The following is a 7,738-nucleotide window of genomic DNA, read 5'->3' as shown; positions in this document are numbered from 1 at the left end:
GAAGCCAAGGGAGGAGAAAGACAAAAGGAGACAGTGCTTGCCCTGGCACCTGCTGAGACCTGGCTGTCCTTGCTCAGCTCCTGCCTTTACTGAGCCCTTGTCTGCCCCTGCCCCACCACTCAGCATGGCAGTGAGTGTGAAAGGTGACCTGGCTGCAGCAGCGATTCTGCTGTGGGGTTGCTCCTGCCTGATCCGGCCAGGAGAAGGAAAATTCAGAGAGGTGCTGACTGGCATCTTCACTGGAGGTGAGATTTTCTCCAAAGAAGAGCCTGAAGATGGGCCAGAGAGGGAGCCCAGTGCCTGACCCATGTACCTGCCTGTGAATGTGTGATGGGGAGCATTCTGGGCTGGTGGTCCACTGCCAGAACTGCACTGGGAACAGCTGAGAGGCAAATGGGGCAGTCCAGGCTGTGGTAACAAGCTGGCAAATATGCTATTTGCACACCCCTGCTATGTGAGCATGTTATTTCCTCAGTGACCTAGTTTTATGAATAAAAAAGTCTTCCCTCTTCATAACTACAGTATTTATTAATGTTTGCCACTATAAAGGAAAGGTTACTGTGTCTTAATTTTACTAGGTTGCTTTAAAACTGATAAGATTTTATGGAAGTTTGAAGATGGCTTGTGATCAGCTGTCAGTTCTATGTGCACGCTTCTTTGAGAAATGAGTCTGTAGGGATGACTCAGGCTTGGCAACAAAAGATGTTCCCTCTGTAAAACAGTTACCTCTGAAAATGTAAGGCTGTTTTTTCATTGCTCTCTTGGAGAAGGGAGGGGATGATAAGATTGCTAGGATGATGATGAATATTTTAAATTTGAGCTCTCAGTTCAGCTGCTTGACAGCTCATACCAGCCAAATAACATTTTCTGCCCTGACTGGATAAGCACATTAGTGCTTCCAGTACAGATCCTAGTTTTGGCTCTACAACTGGTTGCCTTAACACATTTGTCTGTGACCAAAAGGGTTCCAGAAACCTGCATTTAAATGTCTCTGGAAGACTATTTGTATCTTATCTAAGCCCAGACTGAGGGCTGTTACCATATGCCCATATCTGTAAGGGCTCTTCTCAAAATAGAAATAACTAAATTCACTTGAAAACTATAGAGAGGGAGGTTTTAAGTGTGATACCTCCTAGGAGGTAAGCAGTGCTCTTTTACATTGGTCTGGGTGCTGGGCTGCAGTGTAGATTGGAAAAATCAGGTTTAAAACAATTAGGCTCTAAAAAATAAGGTCATTCTTTAGCTAGCATAAAACAGGCTGACAGTTGAACTATTGAGAGACCAGACTTCCTGAAGCAGAAATAGAATTGCATGGATTTCTTGTGATTGTCACTTAGCAAAATAATGCAAAAAAGAATACTACAATTCTGATCAGATTGATTTTATTACAGTGATACTCCTTGTCCACATCCATTCAGCTACTGTTATTTCCCTCGTAGAGTTTGTAGGTGGTGTAATGTTGTGATAAACTGTTATATTGCTTAAACAGAGCCTGAATCAATGGATGGTAAAGGCTGTTTAAAAGCAGTTTTCTCTTCTACAAGAAAAGACAATTTATCTGTAAGCAGAATGAGCAAAAAGAGATACTTTGTGCTCAGCAGGATCTCTTTGGTAAATGGAGGTTTCATGGATTATGCAACTATGTTGGAGAGCACCATAAATACTGGGCTGGGGCTAAAATAATGTTAAAAAAAAAACCCAAAACAGGCAGAAAAACACTGTCCAGTGAGAAGGGCCTTGAAATGCCTTTGGCCAGCAGAGGTCAGACTGTCCTTTAGACTGTCTAGTTAATCTGCTTTGTACCTTTGGGCATGTTCCCCTGCTGTTTAATGCTCCAATCCACTAAACTCTGCCAGCTGAAGCATATTTGTTTATTTATTTAAGAAATTCTTTTGCAATCCAAGTTCCACATGCAGTATCAGCACATGACAACTGTAATAAAAATTCAGGATATTTCAAATTTCTCTGAGTAAATACTTTATTTTGCAGCCCTATGATCCAAGCTTTGTGTACGTATTTGATATGGGAATATTTGGTCTGGAATCCATTTTTGTTAGCAGTGAGATTCTTTTAAAATTTTGGTTCTTGTTTAGGTACTTGATGCTTGCAATGCTTTGATTATCAGCAAACTGGTGCTTTTCAGCTATAAGTAGGAACAGCTAATTTTCTGGAGTTGCTTGCAGTAAGCAAACATTTTCTGCTGCAAGTTAATGCATTCCTATGATTTTCTTAATATTTACTGGAAATTCTTTAACTGTGATACTGTAAATGGTGCATCTAAACCTGAATTATAGGTATGGACTGCTTTTGGTGATGTCTGTCTTCGAGCAGTAGGCACCTGTGTTCAGAGACAATTGTGCCATGCCCCTTGTGCTCATATGCACCAGGAAATTGTTCTGGCATCACCTTCTTCTTTGTTTATGGGGCTTCTGGTGTCCACATGTAAAAAGTGGGATGAAGAGATGAGAAACTGAAAGATGGTTAATGTTAGAGCATTTCTTAGTCATAAGATATGGATGGAATTTAAGAGAGAAAAGCAAATTAGTTAATTCCTCCTAAGAAGCAGTTTTATAAGTAATAATAGAAAAAGTTATTTTTGAACTATGGATTTTGAATAATAAACCTGTTCTTGGTAGTGGAGTGGTATAGGAAAAGCAGCACTTTATCAATCATGCATGCTACAAAGATACTCCATGCAGGAAAAAGTAATTTATCTTACTGCTTTAATTTCCAAGAATGTCTTTAAAAACATGCTACATTTCCATAGTAACGACAAATAATAATGTGTGTTTAAACTTGTGGTTAACTAGTGGGACAAGCAATTCCAGAAAACCATGGGGAACATATGCTTATAGAGAAATAATGAGATCTTTGAAGGGTGACTAAGTGTGAGTTCATGTGGGTGAAAGGAAAAATGAAAGGAGTGGGGTAAAGGACATAATTTCACATCCCCCAGGTGTGGGTTCTTGACATGACAATTCACATGGGAGGGCTGTGTGTGGCTCCTGTGGGAGTGAAAGAGGAGTACCCTCTTTCATGGTTGTGAGGACTTCAGGGGGTTTTTTGTGCTCTAAAGAGGAGTGGCTGAGATTTTTGTCCAGAAAATTAACATGAAGCCTGAGGGGTGTGTACTCCATTTGGGAAAGACTTTTTGGATTTTACTTGCATTTGTACAAAGATGACAAAGCAGAAGAAGTAAACCCCTGAATTATTTGCTGCATTATGGCACTGCCAGCTCGAGTCTGGGAAAGCAGTAAAATATCGTGTCATAATCCTTTCTGTGCTTTGGAAGATTGCAAATTTTTTTGAGCTTCCTTGGGAAGCAAGAAATTAATAGCAGAAATTATGCAAAACATTCACTGGGATATGTGCATAATTTTGATGGAATGTTACAAAACAACTATGTGGATGCTCTCTTTGACAAATGGGTCGTAAGAATGACCAAATCTGTGACTTCTAAGATTTGGGAATCCGTAGGTCCAGAATGACAGGCAGGTAGAAGCTGAAAGAGGCCTTTCTTTGGTTGTAAATAAAACTTATAAGGAAATTAGTTAAGAAGATCTTGGGTATGGGAATCATAACACACCAATCTGTGATCCATGTCCAATATTGCAAGTCATTTTTGTGATTTAAAAATATATTTTAGTAACTCATATATGTTTGGGACACCCTAAGCCTTTAGGGCAACAATTTGATAATACTTTGCACTGTTTTTTCTTAAAAATTCAGAGCATTCTCTAGAGAAATAATGGTTAAATGTTTTAGTCTCTTTAGGGGAATCAGTGCCAAAGCCTAGATACAGCATCAAATAGGAATCTTTTAGGGTAGTGTGCTTCATGTCTGATTCATCTCTATGCCTAATTAGGGAAAGAGCAGGGAAACTGGTCCAAATTTGTCTATGATGAAAAGGCATGATGCCTAATTGGATATAACAGTTTCTGGGGGTTTTTCCGCCTTTTTCGTAGAGCTGCATTTTTTGGAAACACCAGGATTTTACTCATGCAATGAACATTGCTATTTCTCAGCATTTTTACCTACCTTTTATAGCATAGTGTGACAGCAGTGATGATAGCAGCAGCAGCAGCAGCACAAATGTCTCTTGAATGCAAGGCTGTACCTGAGCAGCACCACAGCACCTACCAATTATTCAAGGAAGAATATTTCTGTTTTGGGGTGAACATTAGAAAAGCAACTGTAACACCTCTAAATTCTGTGTCCACACCCAGTGAGCCATCTTCCAAGCAGCAGCAGCTATAGATAGCAAGTTCCTTTTCCCAGTGAGGTTTCGTAGCTCAAGCATGTGTTGTACTGGCATGGCCATATCCCTTCTGCTTCTCAGGCTAATGCAGCCTTTACTCTTCAGGGCCTCTCTGTGCTAAAAGATATTTTCAACTTCAGTCTCATGAAATTTTCACCTATCACTTGGGCTTAGATGCTGTAAGCTTTGAGAGCCTAGTCCTTTCTACCAGTAGAGGGAATGAGCTATTAGTGCTAGTGTTGCCTCAGGAACAAAAGGGGGGCACAAGAACAAATGGGTTTCTGTTGGGCATGAATAAATTTAGTCTGGGAAGGAGGAGGATTGCGTAGTGATTCTAACCATGAGCTTCTGAAACGGCCTTCCAGTGGTAGTGGAAGGACAAACTCCCCAGTTACTCTTGAAGGCAATGTATGGAATGAACTGTGCAGTGGAACAGCCAGGGGCTGGACTTGATGATTCCAGAAATCCCTTGCAGTCCCCTTCTCCCCTGTGCCAGTGTGTCAGGGAATGAGTGATGACATCATCCCTCCCCTTTCCAAAGCTGCACTGGAATAGCTGCAATCTAGCTTTTTTAGAACCTACCACTTGGGAATGTTTGATCAGCTGTGGCAAGTGCTTGGGATGTAAACTCCATGTATTTATTTTGAAGGATATATAAATCAAAGTACATATCTAAGTAAGATCTCCCCTGCCACCCAATCTTACTTTGTTGACACTATTTTTACATTTTACCTCACAAGAGTGAAACAAGCTAGCACGAAGCAGGCTGCTGTCACAGCCAGAGTTAGAAGTGCTTGCTTATTGGAAGAGAAGCCTTTTTTTTCTCTGCTGGTGGCATGTGTTTTACTTGCTAAGTATATATGTATTAGAACAGTTGACAAATGTGTTCTAGGTAGCCTCATTGACCAGCATGTTTCTGCTGCTGCTCTCTCATTAATAATTTGGACAATATGGTAAATAATTGGAGTTATTAGTATGAGAATGTTTCCATTGATGGCATAAACTCTCACTGTGGTGTCTTGTGTACAATTTCTTTCATGCTGTTGTTTAAATGCTGCTGAGGAATCCTACTAAATAGCTTGTAAAATCCTTTGGCTATAAAGCCTTAATTATACAGGAGGACACTGTGTTAATTCTGAAATTAGTCTGGCACGTTTATTCTAAATAATTTTTTCTGCATCCAGAATTAAATGATTGATTTTTAAATTTTACCTGGATGTAATTTGAACTGCAGTTAATAAACCCTCTGACCCATTTGCTACTAGCAGCATAGCTGTGTTCCCTTCCCTGTTGAACACTGGTAAGATATATTCTTTTATCATTTTACTTTGTTCACTTGACCTTAACATTAACATTTCACAGTGTTAAGGGGAGAGGGCAGACAAGTATATCCTAATTACTGTGTATATTCTATCCTGGAGTGCTGGAACATACAATACTGGCAAAAGAGTTCATTTGCCCAGTATGACTGGTGAGTAGGGTTATTAATGAAGATGTGCACACAGATCTCAGTAAATGAGTGACTGTTCTGAGGGAAAAGTGACATCTTTTACTATATTTTATTCTATAGTATTAGTGTGTTTAAAATAGTGTTTTTCCCAATATTGTACATAGTTCCACTGTTGTACATAGATGAGAAAACTGTTTTTAGGACTCCGTTGAACTGTGAAGCAGCAGGAGAAAGCTCTTCCTCTAAAGTGTATGAGGTTGAAATAAAGATTGAAAAGTGAAGGATAATGGAAACCCAGTTCTGTTAGATCTACAGTTTGGAAAGTGATCTGCTTCTGAACAACCTAGAGTCAGTGCTCTGTTTCCTGAATCTGTCCTATGTATTTCTCACATTACTGTATCACTTAATGCTTTCCTGCCCCCTCAGTTTCTGAAGAGTATTTCAAGAGGCTAAAGTAAACAGAATAAATGAAAAGTACTGATTTTTCTGACTAAATGCTGCTTTGCTGCTGCATTGTTAGGTGGTGGGATGTGTAGCAAGAGATGTAGCAATACAAAAAATTCTCACAGCAATATTCTCTTTCACTCTCCTTACTGAGGAGGTCTTTAAGAATAGCTGAACATGGAGAATTGGTGAGTATTCAAACATGAATGATTAAAACCAGTTATGCTAATGCAATGCATTGTTCATTGCAATTACCAGGTTTCGTCTCAGTATAAATTATCCGTACTTACACTGCATATGATATAAAGTAAGGAAATATGGGTGGCATGAAGTTTCAGTACAGCTTTGTCTTCACTGTTAACCCCCTGTTGAGAAATAGAGAATGGCTACCACCCTCTTTTGCATGCAGATTACAGGTTGTGTGCATTAGTTATTGCCAGCTAATGAGGTTCTATTGTTAAAAGTCCCCTGGGTAATTACCACTTTTTAGACTTGCTTGGTACGAGTCCTAGAGGTGTTAGATTTCTTCTGTTATTTACGGCATTGGCTGGGCTATTTGCTGTTGCAAATAAAAAGGAACTTTTTCTTAAGAGGGGTGTATCATTTTGTCCTGTGCATGCAGCACAGAGCACAGCAGGACCCTTGCTGAGCCTGCTGGTGCTGCAGTAATGAGTAAATCAGAACCAGACTTGACTACTGCCCTTCTCTAGGAGCAGAGTTCAGCAAAAACTGCTTCTGCCACGCTGTTTGTGCTGCCCGCACCCCGTGGTGTTTATACCTTTCATTGCCCAGGGTCAGTCTGGAGCTGCCCAGCTGGGATCACCTGTTACTACCGAGGTGTCAGACTATGCTAGTGCTTTTCTTCTCTGCAATAATCATAATGCTGTAAATTTGAGTTGTTCTTATGGCATCCTTGCGAAGACTCTTTGATAAATCAGTCACCCATGTTTGCATCTCCTGAACTTGTCTCCTCCATATTCCATCTGCAATAGAAATATTCCTCTTTCTGTCCTATTGTTCTCACTCAGAAAGAAAAATATGATTTATATTTTATAAGGAAAAAGTTCTTTAAACCCATATTTTACATAGAGATTTTCCCAGGACAAGTGATATGGTGATTTTTTTCAAGTGACATCAGAAAAGACATTTGACTGTGTTGGAAATTTGTTGGGAATCTTTATGGCTGAGTTAACAGTCTGGACCAATTTCTTCCACCTGAGTATCAATATGAACAGCCAAGATTATAATCAGCAGTTTTGCATCTGAAACCTTTTTAATTTGAATTGTGACACTACGACATTTCATCCCATGTGCTCACTGCCCCACTGATAAAGGAGGAAGGAATTGGAAAGCTCTGCGCAATCATCTAAGTTGTGATATAAAGTCAATTTAACACCCTGATCGAAAGTATGTGTATACCTTGCATGGTACATTTGCTCCCCAGCCAGTCTTGAAACTCCAGCTGTCAGCTGTTTCCTGTGTACTTCTGACTTAGATGTTTCAATTTCTTTCACTGGATACAGATGCTACAATAACCCATCCTTGTGGTATTTTTGTTTTCAGACATCTGCAGTGCAATCTATTTG

This window comes from Oenanthe melanoleuca, chromosome 7 (genome assembly GCF_029582105.1).
Source record: "Oenanthe melanoleuca isolate GR-GAL-2019-014 chromosome 7, OMel1.0, whole genome shotgun sequence".
NCBI lineage: Eukaryota > Metazoa > Chordata > Aves > Passeriformes > Muscicapidae > Oenanthe > Oenanthe melanoleuca.
This window is presented reverse-complemented; position numbering follows the sequence as displayed.